Source organism: Mobula birostris, chromosome 2, assembly GCF_030028105.1.
Source record: "Mobula birostris isolate sMobBir1 chromosome 2, sMobBir1.hap1, whole genome shotgun sequence".
NCBI classification, from domain to species: Eukaryota; Metazoa; Chordata; class Chondrichthyes; order Myliobatiformes; family Myliobatidae; genus Mobula; species Mobula birostris.
In genome coordinates this window covers 2,904,834-2,929,447 of record NC_092371.1, presented here as the reverse complement: position 1 = coordinate 2,929,447, position 24,614 = coordinate 2,904,834, and the positions used below count along the sequence as shown (strand labels likewise).

At 44.5% G+C, this 24,614-nt stretch overlaps 2 non-coding genes across 2 annotated transcripts; both read right to left on the bottom strand.

Annotated features, from left to right (window-relative positions):
• Positions 1 to 7,622: 7,622 nt before the first annotated feature.
• Positions 7,623 to 7,693, bottom strand: trnag-gcc (transfer RNA glycine (anticodon GCC)). The gene has a single exon. It is a non-coding gene; the product is annotated as a tRNA-Gly (tRNA).
• A 16,462-nt stretch (positions 7,694 to 24,155) lies between these two features.
• trnal-uag (transfer RNA leucine (anticodon UAG)) lies at positions 24,156 to 24,237 on the bottom strand. Its single transcript has one exon. It is a non-coding gene; the product is annotated as a tRNA-Leu (tRNA).
• Between the last annotated feature and the right edge of the window lie 377 nt (positions 24,238 to 24,614).

The following is a 24,614-nucleotide window of genomic DNA, read 5'->3' as shown; positions in this document are numbered from 1 at the left end:
CAGATGTTAATTCGTGTTTTGTTACCACAGTGTTCGCTCAATACGTCTTTCCAGAATGCAGCGCAGTTTTCATTTTGGTGTCAAGGTTCGGCTAGTTGGCAAATGCGCAGCTATTTCTCTTGTTTAGCCAAGTTCAGCAATGAAGTGTTGATATTATGCTCCGTACCGAAAAGCAAAATCACCCTTTTATTGAAAAAAAACTTGCTGACGTTGTAATCTGAAATGAACATGGAAAATTGTGCAAACATTCAGTAGCTTGGGCAGCATTTATGAAAGGAAGGAACTACATTTTCAGCACGTTCTGCCTTCCCTTCATCTTCACATTGTTAGCCCACTGAAGTTTGACAAGATTTTAAATCTTCATATTTTCACCAGAGCCACGCAAGTTTGAAAGGTCGACAAGGATTAAACACTCGGCAAAGGAGAGTGTTCTGTGAAAATGAAAGTGGAGCTCTTTTATAATAACGACCTCAGCAATTTCTTCTCTGGGCTCTTTCCTTTGAATCAGAACTCAATATTCTGGAATAACTGGTTACTGACATTGAAAATTAAAGGTTGTTACGCTTTGCGAAGATTTCCGTTCTTTCCGAATTTTCACCGATGATTGTTACATTGGGACGAACAATTCGAGAAAGTCTCTCCATGCAGAAACCTTAACAGAAACTTCACTAGAAAAAAATAATACCTTATGTACAGAGTACTCTTCATACAAAATGATGTAGTTCAAAGTGCTTTTCAGTTCGCTAAAGTGCAAGCATGAAAGTAACAAACGTAGTTTTGCGATTAGAAGTGACAACTGAATCTGTATCTCTTGCAGTTCTAGGTAATAGATTCCACAGTTTAGGTGCGTCATTCAAAACAGCTGGTCTACCAGTTATAGTTTGAAGCTGATTGTTTAAATTTAAGAGACCTGTGGAAAAACATTTGAGAGCTCCTGCAGGATTATAAAATGAAAACGATCTGGGATGTACTCCGAACGCAGGTAACTAAGAGCTTTAAAATCATGTAGGAGAACTTTAAAATTCATTTAAAACATACTGGAAGCCATTTCAGCTTAGTTAGGTTGAGAATGATCAGCTCTGTCATCCCAGTTTTAGTTAAACGCCTAGCAGCCGCGTTCTGAATCAGTTGAAGTTTGTTAGGCCAGTAAAAGTTGCATTCAATGATCTAGTCTGTTCGATCTAAAGGCGGTCATAAAACATGGAAAGTCTGTGAGATCCGAAGACCATAATCAGCGATGCGATGTGATCCATAACCGATTGAAAACACATTTAAAAGCAATTTCATGATATGAATTTCTGCTCCGAGTGACCCGCATACATTTCTTCTCATGCGGAGGGACCCGCGCTAAAATATTCTCCAGTACGGTGGTGCTGATAAATGGCGACTCAGTGCGTGCAGCTCCAACTTGAATGATCAAATATTCCCACTTAAGACTACTATAGTGGAAACCCACCGTTACAGGCATGGACACTTCAGGAAACAACATCGTCTGAAACGTTTAAGAAATCTATTGATACTCAAAATCAGCAGACTCGGGTCACTAATGCCGTTTCCCTTTAAGACAAAGGACGGGCTGAAGGCCTGCTGGACTACAACTACGACTGGAACGCCGAGCCTTAGATTCCACCCCCTTCCCACTACTGACTATCCTGCCGGCGAATGTACCGTCGCTGGAATATAAAACGGAAGTCCTCAGAGCAAGATTGAGGTGTCAGAGGGACATCGGAGACTGCAGCGTACCTCGCTACACGGAAACGAAGCTCACCGTCATCATTTCGGACGCGGTGCTGCAGGCCATTGGCTTCACCATTCACTGCAAAGAAAGGGTGGCTTAGTCTCTTAAACGTACAGCAGGGGGATTACCCGTCATGGTTTACTCATCGTGGTGCCTAGACATAGCATTTGTGCCTCAATCCTGCTCACCTAGCGGTTAAGTGTCCTTAATCTTATCAGCCCAGGGAGATTTCTGCCGTCATGATGGAGCGGTGCATATTCCATCACTGACCAGCGTTCGGCAAGCACTGGAAAAACTAAGCACTCTGATTAGAATTAAGGAAACAACGCATCCTGATGCCTTGCCGATCATTGCGGGTGTATGGGATAGGGGTGTGGGGGGGGGGGGAGGTGGAGGTGGAGATTTGAAAGAGGCAAGCTTCAAAAAGTCTCGGAACAACTCCTACCAACATGTTACCTGCGGAAACAGAGAAGCCAACATATTTAACCACGGCTATACTACCATCAAGAATACTTACAAACTATCTCACGCCCGCAATTTAGAACGTTCAATCATCTGCTCCCACCGTACAGACAGAACATAAAGACTGCAGCGTCAGTGCTGAGGACCAGGAAGGTGTGCGTAAGGGAGGCGGACGAGCGTTTACAGGACCGCTTTGAGTCCGTGGATGGACAATATTCCGGGATTCATCTTTGAATCTGAATGAATGCGCCAAATCAAAATCTGTGTGGATGAGTAGGTGCCTTCCAGACTTTAAGGACTGGATCTGTGGCATTCAAGACCGGTGACCCAGAACTATACAAGAAATCAAAATACGGCCTACGGAAGAATTTTTAAAAGCGAAAAGTCAATTCCGACTGAAGTTAAAAATCGGATAAGATGCACATCAACTCTGGCAGGATTTGCAGGCCATCACTTCGAAGAAGATGGAACTTAACAACATGAACGGCTACGATGCTTCACTCTCGGATGAGCTCAACGCCTCGTATGCACGTTTTGAAAGAGAAAATAAAACTACACCTGCGTGAACTCCTGCAGCATCTGGTGACCCTGATGTGTCAGAGGACGACGTAAGAATGTCTTTCAAGAGGCTGAACTCGAGCAAGGCATCAGGGACTGAGGTTATACTAGGTAGGACACTGAAACCTGTCTCACCGAGCTGGCGGGGGCGTTCAAGGACATATTCAATCACTCACTACTGCAATCTGTGATTCCCACCTGCTTTAAAAGGGCCACAATCAAACCAATGCCCAGGGTAAGATTGCTCAACGATTAATGCTCAGTTGCACAGGAGTGTTAAAGTATCTTGACAGGTTAGTCATGGCCAGCATCAACTCCTGCCGAAGCAAGGAATGGAGTCGTTATCATTTGCCTTTGCCACAAGAGGTCTACAGGGGATGCAATCTCTTGGGTCACCTAGACAATAGCAATATTTATGTCAGGTTGTTGTTTGTTGATTGCTTCTCAGCGTTCAACACCAGAATACCATCAGTACTATTTTCAAAGTTCCAATACCCGACCTCCGTACTTCACTCTGGAACTGGCTCCTTGACATCTGCATCGGGAAGCTACTCGAAGATGCGTGCTTAGCTTACTGCTCTACACCCACGGCTGTGTGGCTAGGTACAGGTGAAACGCTATCTATAGATTTGCCGATGACACAGTCATTTTTGGGATAATTTCAGATGGTGACGACGAAGTGTATAGGAGATCAGCTGTTTAAGCGGTGTCGCAACACAAACATTACACTCAACTTCAGTAAGACCAATGAATTCTTTGTAGTTCCAGCAAGATAAAGGAGAGGGAACACACAGCAGTTCTCATCAAGGAATCCACGGTAAGCAGTATCAAGCTCCTGGGTGTCAACATTTCTGAAGATGTATTTTGGACTCAACATGTTGATGCAATTGCAAAGGAGGCATGCCAGAGGGTGTATTTCATTAGGAGTTTAAAGAAACTTGGTATGTCACCAAAGTCTGTCAAAAATGGAGAACATTCTAACTGGTTGCATCCTTTATGGTCTTGTTGTACATGACGAAACGACGCTGAGCGTGACAACACGTTCAACAGGCAGAGAGTAAGATGATCGCATTTTGCATCGGCTGGAAATGTGTTAGTAACACTACATCTCGATGTCGAAACAGCGAATATTCGTGAAATGTAGCGTTGCTGCACTGAGGTCGACAACCGGTTTGACGTGACCACCGTTTACTGTTGATCCATCCGCTCAGCGTCGGAGTTATATTGGATAAGTTGTAAAAAGGAAAAACTTATCAAGCCTCTAAAACTGTATGTTGGGGAAGGTTCAACGGACACACGGAATGCACAACACTTTAAAGATGAATTTATTCAACCAGTGTCATTATGCAAGTGTTGAAAAGTGCTCTTTTTGTGGTAGTGTGACCGAGCGGTATAAGGCGCCTGATTAAGGCTCCAGTCTCCCCGGAGGCGTGGGTGAGAATCTCAACACGGCCATTCCGTGCATTGTTTCCACTAATGCTGTATTTATTAAGCATATCGAGAAATGTTTAGCAGAATAAAATCACAAATCACAATTCATCATGTAGATATTCCTGTACTGGTGTGAGGATCAGCGACATCACCGCTCAGTTGCAGAACAGCACTAAATTGGTGAAGGTTGTGGACGTCATGTGATCGTATCCCATATTTCTACGAATAACATACGCAAGAGATTCTACAAATAATTGAAATATTGAGCGACACGTTCAAAACGGTGGGGAATTTCAGCAAGGCAGGCATAATCTATGGAACGGAATGAACAGTCCAAGGCTCAGGCGCAATGTCGTCCTTAGAAATTCGTTTATACGAACGATTTGGGTGTAAATGATTTTAATCTTTCGATACATTTCAACTCAGTTTTCGAGCTGGAAAGACCTGCGAAAGGAGAACTGAAATTCTTTGACATCAGAGCCAGTTCAAGCCCACAAGAGCAGGACGCGCCCGCCGTTTGTATGATTGGCTCTCTCTAATCCAACATCACCACGCAATGCACACAAGGAAACGGCGAACGATATAATCTAAAATGTCATCAATATCACCTACACGGACCGTTCCCGCCGGCTCTCGCTCAGAGGAGACCACTACATCTGTGGCCGTTTTGTAGATCTTTTATTTGTTCTTTCTCTTTTTGCGGTAATGCTTGCAAGTGCGGAGAATGGCGACGATTGCATGAATAAATTTAACGCTCCGCTTTGAGTTGAGCCCAGGATCTCTGTTTTACTAGATTTGCGCTTTGATCAGTTAAGCCACGGTGCACTTCCGCCGTCCTGCAGCTGTGACGGTAAGAGGTAACTGGTCTTGCGTCGTCCGATATAGAAGGAATTCACTGTTCCGTCTATCGACAAACATTGTATCCGTATTTAAGACAGGAATTTCCGCAGTGCCATATCCGGTTGATGTTCAGAACACTTCACTCGCATCACCCCAATCCCAGTCTCGGCGTCACCTACATATTCCATTCATTATGTTTGATTTAACCACCGCTTCAGAATACGTTCGCACAGAACTCTTCCAGAATTTGCAGAACCACTGAGGTCAGACTAACTGGATCTAATTTCTTTTCTTATGTCTCTCCCTCGCCTCTCGAGGAGTTGTGTGACATTTGCAATTTTACAGTCTTCGATAGCCATTCCAGGATCTAGTGATTCTTGAAAGATCATTACTAATCCCTCCCCAATCTCTTCAGCCATCTCTTGCAGAACCTCGGGGAGTACACCATCTGGACCTGGTGACTTATCTACCTTCATATCTGTCAGTTTCCAAATAACCTTCTCTATAGTAATGGTAACTTCATGACCCCTGACACCTGAAACTTCACTATATTGCTAGTGTCTGCCACAGTGAAGAATGATGCAAAATACTGATTCAGTTCGTCCGCCATTTATTCGTCCCCAACGACTACCTCTCCAGTGCATTTTAGAGCGGCCTTTCTTTGACACTTTATTAATCTGCAGAAATCTTTGGTATCCTCTTGAATATTATTGACTAGCTAACTTTCGTATTACATCTTTACCTTTTTAATCACTTTTGAGTTGCATTCTGTTGCTATTTAAAAGCTTCGCAATGCTCTAACCCCACCAATTTTTGCTCTATTATATACAAAGCCTTTGGCTTTTATGTTGTCTTTGACTTCCCTTGTTAGCCATGGTTGTGTTATCTTTCCATTAGAATACTTGCTCCCTTTTCAGATGTACATATCTGGTGTCTTCCGAATTGCTTCCAGAATTCGGACCATTGATGGTCTGCCGTCATCCCTGCCAGTGTTCTTTTTCAATAAGTTCTGGCCAAGTCCTCTCATGCGTCTGTAATTCACTTCCATTCTCTGTAATATCAATACGTCTTACTTTAGCTTCTCGTTCTCAAATTTCAGGGTGAATTCGATCATATTATGATCACTTGCCCCTAAGGGGTCTTTTACCTTAAACCCGCTAACCAATCCAGGTTCCTTGCACAAAACCCAGTCCAAAATACTGGGATCAACCACGAGCTGCTCTAACCCAACATCCACCCCCCCTCCCCACACCGCCCCCAGCTGTTATGGATTCAGGAAATCCCCTCTTGGAATCCAGCACCAGGCTTAGCTCTATCCACAACGATTCAACTCCTTCCGATCACTTGTCACCTCTTTATAACAATTGAATTTATTTTTTTTACAAACAGAGCCGCACCAGCCCTTCTGCGATCCTTCCGCTATGACGCGTATCCTTGGACATTAAGGTCCTGACTATAATCTTCATTCAGCCATGATTCAGTGATGCCTAAAGTATCATTGGTCCTCATCGTCACTGTACTACATGTTCATCGAGCTTACTTAGTACACCGCGTGGGCTCAAATATAACACCTGTAGTCTTGAATTCACCCATTTTGATTTTGTTCACCTTTTACGCTGCAACTCATCCTGTCGACTGAAATTTTGTCTTGTCATTAGCCTCTCCCTGGTCGGAGTCTCATAACACATTGTCTCTGTTTGTAAAGCAAACTACTTCATTTTCACAACTACCACTCCGGTTCCCATCCCTACCCGATCAGTCAACGAGCCCACAGAGATATTGGGTCCCCTCGCGTACAAATGTAACGTGCAAAGGCAGATGCCACGGGAGGGTATGGTGAGCGAGGGAGCAAAGGAAAAGAGTAAGGAATAGCCGGAGTCTGTGGCAGGACTGGGCAGTGAGAGATTGACAGGCACACTCACAGAGAGACGTGGGCCTCCCTGAGAGTGGTGGGAGACCGAATGATAGACAAGGGACATCGCAAACAGTGACGAAAATACGATACAAAAATACGTATTCCTGGAATCTGAAGTACAAGCAGCGACTGTTGGAAATGTCGAGAATGGTAGCCCCAGAGAGAAAGACATAGAATACATTCTCACAGTGCGAGACAGGAACACGAGGAGACAGAGACGGAAATGAATTACGTACATCCGATGCTGACATTCACTTTTCTAGGTGAAACGAATGATGCCTTCCATTCCACCTCTGAGGGGAGAGAGGCATCCAGTCAGTTCACAGTCCAGACGTGCAAGGGATACATAGTGACGACGAACACCCTCCTAGTAGAGCAGGAGCACTGAGAATAAGCATATCGGGAATATTTTTGTGTATTATACGTGGCGGCTTTTTAGTCGGGAAGTCGAGGATTCACTTGCCAAGGGGTTGCCGAAACTCAGGTGGAAGAATTTGTAGATGAGTGTTCTTGGCATTTTGGTGCTGAAGGCCAAGTTGCAGTTACTAGATTCTTATTGTTCAGATGGTCCAAGACCAGAATTGATGGAGGGAGATGGCATCTCGTCGTTTTGGCGAATTGCAGGTTATGTGGGTTACTGCTGGTGATGTGTGCCATGACGAAAGGAAAAAGTTTACGTGCATTGGCCGGGAATCGAACCCGGGCCTCCCGCGTGGCAGGCGAGAATTCTACCACTGAACCACCAATGCAAGTACTTGTTAGGAATAACGTGGACTCCACATCAGCAGTACACTCCTGAAACTATTTTTTGACATCGTCAGAATTTTCTTTCGTTGTCAACAGTACTTCCCACATAAATTGTATCAAAGTTCCTTGCTTAGCTGAGTGCAGAGAATTGCAACTTCACGGATTTTTCAAATACTAGCTAATGTCAACCACAGACAAAGAACTTGCAATTGCTTGGATTTTCCCTGCTGCCCTTCACCGACAGAGTCTGTGCCTTTGTTAAACAGTATTCACCCGGCATCTCCTCCTGTGACAGGCAGATGTTAACCAATGTATCTCCCCATTAATCCCATTGCCACCCCACGACAACGTGGGACACATCTAATCAGATCTACGGCGCACAACCACTTCCATTTCGCTGATATATCAAATGCATTAACTTTTTATTAAAGTTAATCTGACGCGGTTTGTTTCTGCTCTCCTTCCTGAAAACTCTGTTTGTCTCCTGACTGTCTACAACTTTAAAATATACGCATGAAATAGCTCTTCCTGCACACACTGATTTCCCTTTCGATCTCGGAAGAGCCCACCTCGTTTCCTGGTTACCATATTGATAAAATATACAAATAAATTGTACTGGGATGGAAGAAAGAGTTCCAGAGATAACTTTCAGTCATGCTCCCGCCTCTCCTTCACCATTCCCCATCCTCGTTTTCCTCTCTCACCTTATCTCTTCGCCTTCTCATCACTTACCCCTGGTGCTCCTCTCCCTTTTTCTTTCTTCCATGGTCTTTTCTCCTCTCCTATCAGATTCCCCCTTCTCCAGCCCTGTATCTCTTTCACCAATCAACTTTCCAGCTCTTTACTTCAGCCCTCCCCTTCCCGGTTTCACCAATATATCTTGAGTTCTCTCTCCCCTCCTCCCACCATTTAAATCCACTCCCCGGCTTCTTTTTTTTCTCTCCGGTCCTGCTGAAGGGTCTCGGTCCGAAACGTCGATTGTACTCTTTTCCAGACCTGCCTCAGTTTCTCCAGCACTTTGTGCGTGTTACATGGTGCTGGGTGTCTTGAAGAACATTAAAGTGGACAAATTCTCAAGGGGTGATGTGATCTCAGGCGGATTATTGAGACAGGACAGACAAGGGGCGCTAATAATAATATTAATGACATATTTTAGAGAACTTTAGATATGGTGTGGGGAATTGCAGGTCAGGATAGAAGCCAGCGGAGAGATTGTCGGGGCGAGGTAACATTGTGCTGGAGTGCACTTTCACACAGTCACGGAGGTTGTGGTCGGCGGCAACCATCCCTGTACAGAATTCAAATCTGCTGTCTTAGCTGTAGTAATGTTAGTCATCATGCTCGGGATTGTAATTGAATCTGAATCCCAACACAGATCAGAGAAGGGAATTGCGGAAATTTCCGCATGTGTCGGAATTTTGGTTGATGTGGGGTGTCATGCTTTAAGCTTGTTGAATGTTGTTTACTTGTGCACGATGAATAACATAGAAACATAGAAACATAGAAAATAGGTGCAGGAGTAGGCCATTCGGCCCTTCGAGCCTGCACCGCCATTTATTATGATCATGGCTGATCATCCAACTCAGAACACCGCCCCAGCCTTCCCTCCATACCCCCTGACCCCCGTAGCCACAAGGGCCATATCTAACTCCCTCTTAAATATAGCCAATGAACTGGCCTCAACTGTTTCCTGTGGCAGAGAATTCCACAGATTCACCACTCTCTGTGTGAAGACGTTTTTCCTAATCTCGGTCCTAAAAGGCTTCCCCTCTATCCTCAAACTGTGACCCCTCGTTCTGGACTTCCCCAACATCGGGAACAATCTTCCTGCATCTAGCCTGTCCAATCCCTTTAGGATCTTATACGTTTCAATCAGATCCCCCCTCAATCTTCTAAATTCCAACGAGTACAAGCCCAGTTCATCCATTCTTTCTTCATATGAAAGTCCTGCCATCCCAGGAATCAATCTGGTGAACCTTCTCTGTACTCCCTCTATGGCAAGGATGTCTTTCCTCAGATTAGGGGACCAAAACTGCACACAATACTCCAGGTGCGGTCTCACCAAGGCCTTGTACAACTGCAGTAGTACCTCCCTGCTCCTGTGCTCAAATCCTCTCGCTATAAATGCCAGCATACCATTCGCTTTTTTCACCGCCTGCTGTACCTGCATGCCCACTTTCAATGACGGTGTATAATGACACCCAGGTCACGTTGCACCTCCCCTTTTCCTAATCGGCCACCATTCAGATAATAATCTGTTTTCCTATTTTTGCCACCAAAGTGGATAACTTCACATTTATCCACATTAAATTGCATCTGCCATGAATTTGCCCACTCACCCAACCTATCCAAGTCACTCTGCATCCTCTTAGCATCCTCCTCACAGCTAACTGCCACCCAGCTTCGTGTCATCCGCAAACTTGGAGATGCTGCATTTAATTCCCTCATCCAAGTCATTAATATATATTGTAAACAACTGGGGTCCCAGCACTGAGCGTTGCGGTACCCCACTAGTCACCGCCTGCCATTCTGAAAAGGTCCCGTTTATTCCCACTCTTTGCTTCCTGTCTGCTAACCAACTCTCCACCCACACCAATACCTTACCCGCAATACCGTGTGCTTTAAGTTTGCACACTAATCTCCTGTGTGGGACCTTGTCAAAAGCCTTCTGAAAATCCAAATATACCACATCCACTGGTTCTCCCCTATCCACTCTACTAGTTACATCCTCAAAAAATTCTATGAGATTCGTCAGACATGATTTTCCTTTCACAAATCCATGCTGACTTTGTCCGATCATTTCACCGCTTTCCAAATGTGCTGTTATCACATCCTTGATAACTGACTCCAGCAGTTTCCCCACCACCGACGTTAGGCTAACCGGTCTATAATTCCCCGGTTTCTCTCTCCCTCCTTTTTTAAAAAGTGGAGTTACATTAGCCACCCTCCAATCCTCAGGAACTAGTCCAGAATCTAACGAGTTTTGAAAAATTATCACTAATGCATCCACTATTTCTTGGGCTACTTCCTTAAGCACTCTGGGATGCAGACCATCTGGCCCTGGGGATTTATCTGCCTTCAATCCCTTCAATTTACCTAACACCACTTCCCTACTAACATGTATTTCGCTCAGTTCCTCCATCTCACTGGACCCTCTGTCCCCTACTATTTCTGGAAGATTATTTATGTCCTCCTTAGTGAAGACAGAACCAAAGTAATTATTCAATTGATCTGCCATGTCCGTGCTCCCCATAATCAACTCACCTGTTTCTGTCTGCAGGGGACCTACATTTGTCTTTACCAGTCGTTTCCTTTTTACATATCTATAAAAGCTTTTACAGTCCGTTTTTTTGTTGCCTGCCAGTTTTCTCTCATAATCTTTTTTCCCCTTCCTAATTAAGCCCTTTGTCCTCCTCGGCTGAACTCTGAATTTCTCCCAGTCCTCAGGTGAGCCACTTTCTCTGGCTAATTTGTATGCTGCTTCTTTGGAATTGATACTATCCCTAATTTCTCTTGTCAGCCACGGGTGCACTACCTTCCTTGATTTATTCTTTTGCCAAACTGGGATGAACATTTGTTGCAGTTCATCCATGCAACCTTTAAATGCTTGCCATTGCATATCCACCGTCAATCCGTTAAGTGTCATTTGCCAGTCTACCTTAGCTAATTCACGTCTCATACCTTCAAAGTTACCCCTCTTTAAGTTCAGAACCTTTGTTTCTGAATTAACTATGTCACTCTCCATCTTAATGAAGAATTCCACCATATTATGGTCACTCTTACCCAAGGGGCCTCTCACGACAAGATTGCTAATTAACCCTTCCTCATTGCTCAAAACCCAGTCCAGAATAGCCTGCTCTCTAGTCGGTTCCTCGACATGTTGGTTCAAAAAACCATCCCGCATACATTCCAAGAAATCCTCTTCCTCAGCACCTTTACCAATTTGGTTCACCCAATCTACATGTAGATTGAAGTCACCCATTATAACTGCTGTTCCTTTATTGCACACATTTCTAATTTCCTGTTTAATACCATCTCCGACCTCACTACTACTGTTAGGTGGCCTGTACACAACTCCCACCAGCGTCTTCTGCCCCTTAGTGTTACGCAGCTCTACCCATATCGATTCTACATCTTCCCGGCTTATGTCCTTCCTTTCTATTGCGTTAATCTCTTCTTTAACCAGCAACGCCACCCCACCTCCCCTTCCTTCATGTCTATCCCTCCTGAATATTGAATATCCCTGAACGTTGAGTTCCCATCCCTGGTCACCCTGGAGCCATGTCTCTGTGATCCCAACTATATCATAATCATTAATAACAATCTGCACTTTCAATTCATCCACCTTATTACGAATGCTCCTTGCATTGACACACAAAGCCTTCAGGCTCTCTTTTACAACTCTCTTAGCCCTTATACAATTATGCTGAAAAGTGGCCCTTTTTAATGCTCGCCCTGAATTTGTCGGCCTGCCACTTTTACTTTTCTCCATAGTACTTTTTGTTTCTACCCTCACTTTACACCCCTCTGCCTCTCTGCACTGGTTCCCATCCCCCTGTAGTGAACTAACCTCCTCACGCCTAGCCTCTTTAATTTGATTCCCACCCCCCAACCATTCTAGTTTAAAGTCACCTCAATAGTCCCCGCTAATCTCCCTGCCAGGATATTGGTCCCCCTAGGATTCAAGTGCAACCCGTCCTTTTTGTACAGGTCACGCCTGCGCCAAAAGAGGTCCCAATGATCCAAAAACTTGAATCCCTGCTCCCTGCTCCAATCCCTCAGCCACGCATTTATCCTCCACCTCATTGCATTCCTACTCTCACTGTCGCGTGGCACAGGCAGTAATCCCGAGATTACTACTTTTGCGGTCCTTTTTCTCAACTCCCTTCCTAGCTCTCTATATTCTCCTTTCAGGACCTCATCCCTTTTCCTACCTATGTCATTGGTACCTATATGTACCACGACCTCTGGCTTCTCACCCTCCCACTTCAGGATATCTTGGACACGATCAGAAATATCCTGGACCCTGGCACCAGGGAGGCAAACTACCATCCGGGTCTCTGGACTGCGTCCACAGAATCGCCTATCTGATCCCCTTACTATCGAGTCCCCTATCACAACTGCCCTCCTCTTCCTTGCCCTACCCTTCTGAGCTACAGGGCCGGACTCAGTGCCGGAGGCACGGCCACTGTCGCTTCTCCCGGGTAAGCTGTCCCCCCCAACAGTACTCATTGAAAGTGGGCATTGAAAGTGAAGATAACTTACAGCATATCTTTATTGTAAGATCTTAGAGTAGCACAATTCTTCAGTTTTATCGGATTGCTACTGCATATTTGGGAACAGTTTAATCCTTAAGAACGTGAGATATTCTGCAATGATGTAAAGTTTGTATATTTTAATTATGTAATATGTAGCCACGTGTGAGCTCACTAGAGAGAGAGAGAGTGTTTCTCAGAGAGCATAACGGCTGTATTAAATGACTGTGCCCTGAGACGTTACATCAATGTGTTAATGTGTCAGCGCACCCACCTCGATTCGTTGAAAAATGTGTAAAAGTTCTTCATGGTAGGAATTAACTGCGTGTTCTAAGTTTTACAATTACACGCAGAAGGCTCTGAACGAAGAACAGCGCAAGCATGGCTTTTTGTGCTTTATCTTGTCTGTGTTTTCCGTCTGTGTTTCTTTATTTGTTTTCCATGGCTTTGATTTTAGGGTAACCCAGATTCCCAGGGCTGGATGGAAATATGTGCACCTCTATTCCGGATATGAGATGCCCACATTTCTACGGGTTAAGTGAGCAGTCAGGGAAATTAATTGCCCGTTAGTAGACAGTTACATTTGAATTTGAATTTAACATTTTGGAAAGATTGGAGCATTTGTGGAGCAATCCTAAAGTTGTTTTACTCACAATTCTGTTTTCTTTTACAGAACATAAAGGATGTTGTTCAAGACTTGGCATATTGATTTAGTGTTTCGGAGTCCTTGGAAAATACTTTTGAAGCAAACAGTATTTTGTCAGGTGAATTGCCAATGGAGGCTCAATTTAAATATTGGATTGGTGCAAACAGCATTTCCGCATTAATTCCCGCACCATCTTAAAACACGCATTTATTTAGCTAGATATTCGAAATCAAATGTCGTACTCAACCATCCTTGGCATTGCAGGGTTGGCATATATTTGGAAAGTTATTGAAGTTTCTACCTTCCTTGCAGAGAACTGTAGTGTTACGATTTTATATTAAATGATCCCAGTGGACCACTTGTATCAAAATAATAAGCGGGGAGGTCGGAGATTAGAAAGCAATACTCAAGAACAAGACATAAAGGAAAAAATCAAGCAGCACACACAAAATGCCGGTGGAACGCAGAAGGCCAGCCAGCATCTATAGGAAAAGGTACAGTCGACGTTTCAGGTCGAGACCCTTCGTCAGGACTAACGGAAAAAAGAGAAAGTAAGAGATTTGAAAGTGGGAGAGGGTGGGGGAGACCCAAAATGATAGGAGAAGACAGGAGAGGGAGGGGATGAAGCTAAGAGCTGGGAGGTTGATTGGCAAAAGCGATACAAGGCTGGAGAAGGGGGAGAAGGGGGAGGGGAGCACCAGAAGAAGATGGAGAACAGGCAAGAAGTTATTGTGAGAGGGACAAAGGGGGAGAGAGAGAGAGAGAGAGAGAGAGAGAGAGAGAGAGAGAGAATTAGGGATGGGGTAAGAAGGGGAAGAGGGGCATTAACGTTTAAAATACTCATTTATTGCTGTAGATGGTTCCTCACATGTAGAGGATGAAGGGAGGAGTTCTGTGGATCACACACGTGAGAGTGGGACAGTGATTTATTCAAGATATATCTATTCAGCGGAGCAGTAATTCACTCAAGATATATCTACTGAGGCGGTTACAGCCATGTATTTTCCAAAAGATGCTTTGAACATTATTAGCTGTACACAGGAGAACATCGTACAGCGGGCAAGTAGAATGAAAAGGTTCACAATATGTGCAAATGTCTTGAGACAAAACATACAAGTTGTGTTATCAGTACTTCTGGAAAATTTCCATTGTCTATGTTACCTGTAAGTAATCAATTTTCCTTACAATACGCAATAGTGAGACAGACATGTTGTATGGCAGCAGCAGCAATGAGTTATGCCAAGAAATGGAAACAATGCCTTGCAAAATCAATGCCACAATTGGGAATATAATTTTAGATCTGGCTGTTGGAGGACAAACATTGGCTCAGCTAGCAGTACATCGGCTAACTAAGGGAGCCTCCTGGTCCAACACTGTGATAGAAATCAATATCTGATTCCTCACGACTGCAGTTCGGACAGGTGTTGTGAACATGTTAAGGGAGATAACTTTTCAATAGATTAAATACACAGATTAACAAAAATACGCTGCTATTCAGAAACGATTGTTATTGGAGTACTACTGATAATGGCCTCATAATGGTCGAATTGGCCTCATAATTGAAGGTTGCATGTACTGCGACCGATTTTGTGAAGAACGGAGGGGAGATTGCTTGAAGGAAATTAGACTGATGTATGCTGATACAGTATTTGTGGGGGAATAACGGTAGTATTGCCAAAAGATGGAAGTGCTTGGAACAGTGGGAAGACATGTTTTCTTTTCGGGTCTTCTTTCAGATAAAGTGACTTACAATTCGAGTACAATTATAGTGAATGTAATGGTGCTGTTGATGTAGACACAAACCAGAAGCAAGATTATGGATTATCATGTGCCTCAGTAGCTCTGGAGCTCCAATAATTTTCATATATACCTTAATCCATGATGTGAGTGACGAAAACTAATGCCACAACCTTTTCAGTGGCAACTGTTGCTGCCCTTGACTGTGTGATGTGGTTTGGATTTACAGAGGGACTGAATTTGGTTCTTGTCACCAGAGTGTAGAATATTGGGTTTGCCTGCAGGATTTAATTAAGAATGGGTTAACAGATTGTTTTTTTATGATTATTCTCTATTTTACCTGTCAATAACAGGGCTTCCTGAAATGTGCTTGGTAGATGATACTCATTACATTACTACTTCAAACATACCTGACATAAACCGATCTTTAAGTTGCAAAATATGGTTTTTAATGTTGTGAGGGACTTAGCTTTAATTGGGCAGGTATTACCACACCTTTTGCAAAACTGCCTTTCAACTGGATACACGTCAAACCCCTTTTCCCCAGCCGTCTCTAGAAACACGACTGGTTAGCCCCTCGCTATCAAGTCAATGGGCTCAAACCACCTTTCTTGAACTCCCTACGTTTCTGGTCGATATGACTTGGGTCCTACCAAACTGGGAGACTGAGATGTTTCGAAGACCCGCACCCCAATCTGAGCGAATACTGTGTAAAATCTGCCCCCAAACAGTGAGCCTTCGGTAAGAAATGACAGATCTTACATTACGTGCAATTATAAAGAGAGTATATTTACAAATTTCAGCTTTATTGAACAGTTAGTAGAAAAAAAGGAAAGGAAATATAGGGGCCCCTTACAGTTAATGGAGTCCAAATGTACACATGAGTTGGAGCTCGTGTTGACGTTCTCTTTAACTCAGGCGCTGGACCCACGGTCTGCGTGAAAGCACACATCACCTTCCGAATGACGGTCGAAATCCATCTTGAACAGACGTGCTCCCCAACGGAAGCATTGGTCCTTCCGCCTGGAAGCCGTTCATCTGCACAAGGCACCTTGTGCAACAGGGACCGCTTCCTCAGCCATCCTGTCTTTTCCCTGCTCCCGCCAGTGTGACCTCGTCCCACACCAGTGTCCGTCATTAAAACCTCTGCGCCCAGCGTTCTCCAGAACCTTCGCCCAATTCCACCATCCTAATTGGTTGACACAACATTCCTAAGTTGAACAGCAAAGCTCCTTTTGCTCAATCCCAAACGTTAAAAGCAGAACAGACTAGTTTTACAGAAGTGCTAAACTGAAATACCTACAGCATAGCAGTAAAAATCTTCACCAGGTCGTTACACTGTCCCCCGACCTGAAATAGGCATGACCCCATAACTGTGAGGACCCATCATTACTAGCACGGTTTTGCAAAGACATTCCGTGATGTCAGGACCTGCAATGCATTTGTAAGTGGTAGTGACATAGAACCATAGAACCATAGAACCATAGAAACTACAGCACAGAAACAGGCCCTTTGGCCCTTCTTGGCTGTGCCGAACCATTTTCTGCCTAGTCCCACTGACCTGCACACGGACCATATCCCTCCATACACCTCCCATCCATGTATCTGTCCAATTTATTCTTAAATGTTAAAAAAGAACCCGCATTTACCACCTCGTCTGGCAGCTCATTCCATACTCCCACCACTCTCTGTGTGAAGAAGCCCCCCCTAATGTTTCCTTTAAACTTTTCCCCCCTCACCCTTAACCCATGTCCTCTGGTTTTTTTCTCCCCTTGTTTTTGTCTCCCCATACTTCACTCGGGGGACTGACGCAGCACTGTTTCTCCGGTGCGTCTTAGGGCAGCCTATATGGGGGTTTCCTCACTCTTTGAGACCTCCTTATCGCATCTTCTGCTCCTACATCTTCAACTGCCTCTTGTGACCCTTCCTGTTTACAAGAGGGTGCCTCCTCCTGCCTATCATTCGTGTTTTCCGGCGGCTCAAGTTCCCTTAATCCATGACTCAGCTTAGCTTCCTTCAGTTTGAGTAGGTACTGCCAAACACTTTCAACCTCCACTGGTGCAAATAGGCAAGAACTCTCTGGAAAGGGATGTCCTCGGTTGCTCTAATAATGCTGCAAGTACTCTTGGAGTAATGAACATCAGACTCGTCAGTAGAAAAGGCATCCTCGTGTCCCAACGTCTTCGCAGTTATTCCCTTTTTCTATTCCATAGTATTTCGGAAAATTTAGTTGTTCTTGTCACTCTAGATACTGCTGGACGTCACATGACCACACAGTTCCTCGTTTCCGCTCATCATCTTGCTTTAGGGGAAGCTGCACCTTCTGAAAAGCAGTACTGAACACATGGTGAATGGACAAGCTTTTCAAAAAGTTCTCTCCATTTCTCTCCTTGAATGCTTCCACGAGCCTCCTCACCAGCTGGAAAATGATGCTGGTGAGATAGTAATTGGGGACAAGGAAATTGCGGATGAACTGACTAAGTATTTTGCTTCAGTCTTCGCTGTTCTAGACACTGACAGTATGACGGAAGCTCAAGAATGTCAGGGGTCAGGAATGTGTGAGGTTACTATCAGTAGGGAGAACGTTCACGGAAAACTGAAATTAGATAGGTACCTGAAGCAGATGCTCTACACCCTAGGTTTATCAAAGAGTTGCTGAAGAGATTGTGGAGTTTTTAGCAGTGAGCTTTCAAGAATGAATTGATTCTAGCAATGGTTCCGTGGGCCTGGAAAATTGCAAATGTCCAAGAAAGGATAGAGGCAGAAGTAAGGAAATTGTAAACTAGTTTGGTCGGACCTCAGTGGTTGGGAAGATGTCCATTGTTAAGGATGTCGTAACGAGGTATTTGGAGGCACATGACAAAGTAGCCGGTGGGCAGCATGGTTTCGTTAAGGGAAAATCTTTCCTGACAAACTGTTGAAATTCTTTGACGAAGTAACCCGCAGAATAGACAAAGGAGAATCTGTAGATGTTGTGTACTTGGATTTTCAGAAGGCCTTGAGGCTGTTTAAAAAGCTAAGCGCTGGTGACATTACAGAAAAGATAGTAGCACAGAGAGAACATTGGCTTATTGGCATGAGAAAAAGTGTGGGAATGAAGGAAGCCTCTCCTGGTTGGCTGCTGGTGACTACCTGTTTCCACAGGGCTCTGTGTGGGACCGCATCTTTTTACGTTATATATCAATGATTTGGATGACGGACTTGATGGCTTTGTGGCTTTGATTGTGGACGATACGAAGATAGGTGGAGGAGCAGGTAGTTTTGAGGAAGCAGAGAAGTTAAAGAAGGACTTAAACAGATTAACAGAATAGGCAAAGAAATGGAAGATGAATAACAGTGTTTGGGAGTGTATTGTCATGCGTAAAGCGCAGACCTTTTTCCTAAATGGAGGCAAAATTCAAAAATCTGACATGCAAAGAGAATTGGGAATCCTCGTGCAACATTCCTTGAAGGTTAATTTGCAGATTGAATTGGTGGTGCGAATGACAAAGTACAATGTTAGCATTAATTTCGAGAGGGCTAGATTACAAAAACAAGGATGTAATGTTGAGGCTTTGTAAAGCGCTGGTGAAGACTGACTTGGAGTATTGTGAGCAATCCTGGGCGACCTATGTAAGAAAGGATGTGCTGAAACTGGAATGGGTTGAAAGGAGATCCACGAAAATGATTCCTGGATTGAAAGGATTGTCATATGAAGAGCGTATGATGGGTGTGGGTCAGTACTTACTGGGATTCAGAAGAATGAGAGATGATCTCATTGGCACACATCGAATGTGGCAAGGATTGGATGGAGTGGATGTGGAGGGGATGTTTCCTATGGTGGGGGTATCTGAGACCGTAGGACACAGCCTCAAATTAAAGCGAAATCTTTATGGAACCGAGGTTAAGAGGAATTTCATTAGCCAAAGGGTGGTGAATCTGTGCAATTCGTTGTCACGGGTAGGGTCCTCACAGAGCTGGAAAACTATAGATTTGTTCAGGCTATTCAATCTGGCTCTCTGTGGTGGGAGCACATGTATTAGAAAATTGAGTGGGTATTTTGGAGTAGGAATAATACTGTTTGATTGAGGGTAAGGGATATGGTGCTGCATACATGAAGCGTTCGTTCAGGCCCATTTGGCAGGCTGATCCAAAAGATGTTTCCTCATGGGTACACCTTGATGAGGTAGATTGGATTTAATATGACCGACCCATTGAAGGATAATGGCTAGGGGCTGTTCATTGATGGCAGGTCTGTGACTAGTGTTGTTTTACAAGGTACCGTGTTCTGGCGTCCGTTGTATATGTACAACATGTCTGGACGTAAATGAAGGTGATTGCATTCAGTAGTCTGTAAACGGTTTGGAACCGCAGAACTGTGGAGATTGAGAAAGGTCGTCAAATGCATTCGGGGATATTGGACATTCAGAAGTGCGGTCAGATAACTGGCAGGTGAACGTTATACGGATAAGTTGAAGATGACAAAGGCAAAATCCGAGGCTTTGTCTTTAGCGACTTAGAAATGAATACATAGGCGTCAGTGAAAATGCGTTACTTTCATCAATATGCTTGATGGTGTTGAGATGTCATTTCAGATAGTCGTGTCTCTCCTGTAGGATGTAGAAGAGAGTGCATGTTCCAGTCTCTGATGACCATACATGTTTCAAGTGCTTCCAACTCAGCACTGAATAATTTGAGGGCTAAAGTGGACTCTCTCGGAGGCTTTGAGTGCATCACTGCGAGTAGCGTTCCTGAGGTGGGTACAATAATGTTCTGGCAGCGGCTAATAGGTTGAGAACCAAGACTGGTGCAGTGTCGCGGCAACTAGTGCATGATATCACCGTGGGCATTCGCCTCATTGACAAGTACCCCGTTGTGGATACTGTCGCGACGATGTTATCACAGAGATAAGCGGCAGAATCCACCTGTAACGGAATGACTGGATCTCATGCTCAACGCAGGTGTATGGAATCACGGGGACATGAGATTTTACAGATAGTGCAAATTTAGGGCAACACACACTAAACGCTGTTGGAAGTCAGCAGTTCAGGTTGAATCTATGGAAAGGAAGACACACAAAATGCTGGTGGGACGCAGCAGGCCAGGCAGCCTCTATAGGAATCAGTACAGTCGACATTTCAGGCCGAGACCCTTCGTCAGGACTAACTGAAGGAAGAGCTAGTAAGATATTTGAAAGTGGGAGGGGGAGGGGCAGATCCAAAATGATAGGAGAAGACAGGAGGGAGAGGGATGGAGCCAAGAGCTGGAAAGTTGATTGGAAAAAGGGATACAAGGCTGGAGAAGGGAGAGGATCATGAGACGGGAAGCCTAGGGAGAAAGAAAGGGGGAGGGGAGCACCAGAGGAAGATAGAGAGAAGGCAAGGAGCTATTGTAAGAGGGGCAGAGAGAGAAAAGAGAGAGAGAGAGAAGGGGGAAAAAATAATAAATAAATAAATAAATAAGGGATGGGGTAAGAAGGGGAGGAGGGGGATTATCGGAAGTTAGAGAAGTGAATGTTCATGCCCTCAGGTTGGAGGCTACCCAGACAGAATATAAGGTGTTGTTCCTTCAACCTGAGTGTGGCTTCATCTTTACGGTAGAGGAGGCCGTGGATAGACATATCAGAATGGAAATGGGACGTGGAATTAAAATGTGTGGCTGCAGGGAGATCCTGCTTTCTCTGGCGGACAGAGCGTAGGATCCCAGGTATTCACATTTAATTGACTCTGCCTCTCGTTGTTTCTCCCGTCGAGCTCTGAGGGCGACACTCTCCGCTATGAGGAGCTACTTGGCGTCCCTATCCTAGTCTCTTCCACATCTCCGGGATACTTTCTTTGCCGTTTGTTATGGACCTGCCCGTTATTTCATCCTCTGTCGGAGCCATGCGTGCAATCGCCGTTTCTTTGACTTTGTTATGTTCGGCAACGATATGCAAGATCTTCCATTTGCAGACCCCAGAGCCGACTGGCTCCGACGCTAGCAGGACTTCGGATTGCGGCCCCCGCTGTCGATCTCGGCGGCTCTACCAACCCAGGACATATTCAAAACCAGGACTCCAGCACCTTCAATGCGAGTTCCAACGACCACGGACACCTTCAAAGCGATTGCGCAACCTCCAGCTGCGACTCCAGGCCGGGTCTTCACGTGCTGTTGTTGTGACTCCCGTCTCCCTTTCCCTCACCACCACTCTGCAACCCCAGTACCGAGATCTCACATCCGACAGGTGATTTCTGAGGGCTGTGTGTGGTAGTGGCGTCGACTGGGTTTTTCAATTTTATAATACTGTTGGTCGTATGGCCTAATGGAAAAGGCGTCTGATTCCGATAACGTTAATTAGAGTGATCTGAAGACTGCAGTCTCGAATCTTTTAACGGCCGTTTACTGCTCAAAAAACAATAATTTTGCTCTATGCTTCGCTTTTGCTAATCAGTGGAGTTGTTCTTGCACAGTTCCCGGTATGTGGGTTCAATTGAGAAAGTAAAGAGGCATGGAATCCAAGGGAACATTGCTTTGTGGATCCAGAACTGGCTTGCCCATAGAAGGCAAAGAGTGGTTGTAGACGGGTCATATTCTGCATGGAGGTCGGTGACCAGTGGTGTGTCTCAGGGATCTGTTCTGGGACCCTTACCCTTCGTGATTTTTATAAATGACCTGGATGAGTAAGTGAAGGGATGGGTTAGTAAGATTGCTGATAACACAAAGGTTAGAGGTGTGGAGGGCCGTGGAGGTTACACCGAGACATTGATAGGATGTAAAACTGGGCTGAGAAGTGGCAGATGGAGTTCAACCCAGATAAGTGTGAAGTGATTCATTCTGGAAGGTCAAATATCATAGCAGAATATAGTATTAATGGTAAGACTCTTGTCAGTGTGGGGTATCAGAAGGATTTGGGGTCCGAGTCCATAGGACGCTCAAAGCAGCTGCGCAGGTTGACTCTGTGGTTAAGAAGGCCTACGGCGTATTGGCCTTTATCAATCCTGGAATTGAATTTAGGAGCCAAGAGGTAATGTTACAGCTATATAGGACGCTGGTCAGACCCAACTTGGAGTACTGTGCTCAGTTTTGGTCATCTCACTACAGGAAGGATGTGGAAACTATGGAAAGGTTGCAGAGGAGATTTACAAGGATGTTGCCTGGATTGGGGAGCATGCCCTATGAGAATAGATTGAGTGAACTCGGCCTTTTCTCCTTGGAGCGACGGAGGATGAGAGGTGACCTGATAGAGGTGTATAAGATGATGAGAGGCATTGAACATGTGTATAGTCAGAGGCTTTTTCCCAGGGCTGAAGTGGTTGCCACAAGAGGAAACAGGTTTAGGATGCTAGGGAGTAGGTACAGAGGGGATGTCAGGGGTAAGTTTTTTACGCAGAGTGGTGAGTGCGTGGAATGGGCTGCCGGCCACGGTGGTGGAGGCCGATACGATACGGTCTTTAAAAAAAACTTTTGGATAGGTTCATGGAGCTTAGAAAAATAGAGGGCTATAGGTAAGCCGAGTAATTTCTAAGATAGGGACATGTTCGGCACAACTTTGTGGGCCGAAGGATCTGTACTGTGCTGTAGGTTTTCAATGTTTCTATGGTCTATGGCCCGTGCTGCCTGATTCTTGATGATCTGAATATTAGAAGATGCAATCAACGTAGGTTAAATGCAGGAAGGCGGGGTCTATGGTCCCACAGAGATAAAACAGATCAAATGGCCTCTCTGTACGTCATAAGGAAAACTGAATACAAAATGTTTCACATTGGAGCCGCTTGCAACTTTGAGGAGTGTTTGCATGTATGGGTGCTTTCAACTCGCTTTCCTACGGGTGGAAATTCAGTCCTTATGCTGGTGCCTTAGACCACTCAGCCACCCTACCAGTCCGACATCAGCTGCTTTACATCGAAACAAACGGTTTTGTTTGAGAACAGATTAAAAGACTGATTTGATAAATGTTTTTGGAGGCTAAAACCAAATTTGCATACGCAGAGATGGCCACAAAGGCACCTGAACATCATGCTCCTGTCCCTAGTGCTTGAAACTCAGAATGAAAAACAATTTGAGGGACAATATCCAGCTTCCAAATGCGGAATAAATCAGCACCTGACCCACACGGAAACATGACAGTATCAGAATTAGAATCACAATCAGTTTTAATATCACTGACATATGTCGTGAAATATGTGTTTGCGGTAGCAGTGCAATGTAATGTATAAACATACTAAATTTTGTAGTAAGAAAAGCATACAATATTAAGTTACTAATGCAAAAAAAAGCAGAGATAATGAAGTACAGTTCATGGGATGGTTGACTCCTGTTCTTAAAACGTCGAGTGCGTGTCCTACGCTACTGATAGTAGTAATAAGAAGAGAGAGCGGAGTCTTTATTTTATGTGGTGAATTGCTCTGTTGTGAAGGCGGGTTTTATGAAAGCACCCCCCACTTGCAATCATGAAACAAAATGCTGCAGAGAGAAAAAAGAACATTAAAAAGTTTACAAAGTCAGTACAGATCCAGCAATTTTGGCGGAACGAGGAGCAACACGAACTGTTCAGTTAAATGAGGCTGTCATCATTTTCAAACGCGTTGTTTTCCGTTTTCTTGCGTTTTGCAGCGTGAAGTTGGTAGGAGGCTGATAATTGTTTTCCAATCCGGGCGATTTCACATGGCGTTTCACAGCCCTTTGTGACTCGGATACCGATTACTTCGCATTGTGTATTCAAGTCACTGGATATTCAAGGGGGTTAAAGATAAATAGGGTTAAATCGCATACAATTCGTTCGTGTAAATATTGGTCAACGTTTACAGACATCAATAATATTGTCGATTGCATACATTAGTGGAAAGGAAGAATTTAATCTTCACACCATGGCAGTGGTGGGATTCGAACCCACGCCTCCTTGGAGACTGGAGCCTAAATCCAGCGCCTTAGTCCACTCGGCCACACTACCACAGTTTTGCACTCATTACATAGTATTGACGAAGGGTCTCGGCCTGAAACGTCGACTATACCTCTTCTTAGAGATGCTGCCTGGCCTGCTGCGTTCACCAGCAACTTTGATGTGTGTTGCTTGAATTTCCAGCATCTGCAGAATTCCTGTTGTTTTTGTTTTTATATAACCTGAGTCGATTGATATTCATTGTTGCCGGTTACGTAACAAAAGCTCACTACAGAACCATCGAATATTCCAAGTTTCCTGTGACACCGTGCGAAATAGCTATTCTCCATATTAGGGCGGCTGAAATAATAAAAAAAATGCTGGCTCGAGGTACAAACAGCTATGCCCTTTCAGTTTAAAAATGGAGAGATGTCTACTGAAAAGCGGAA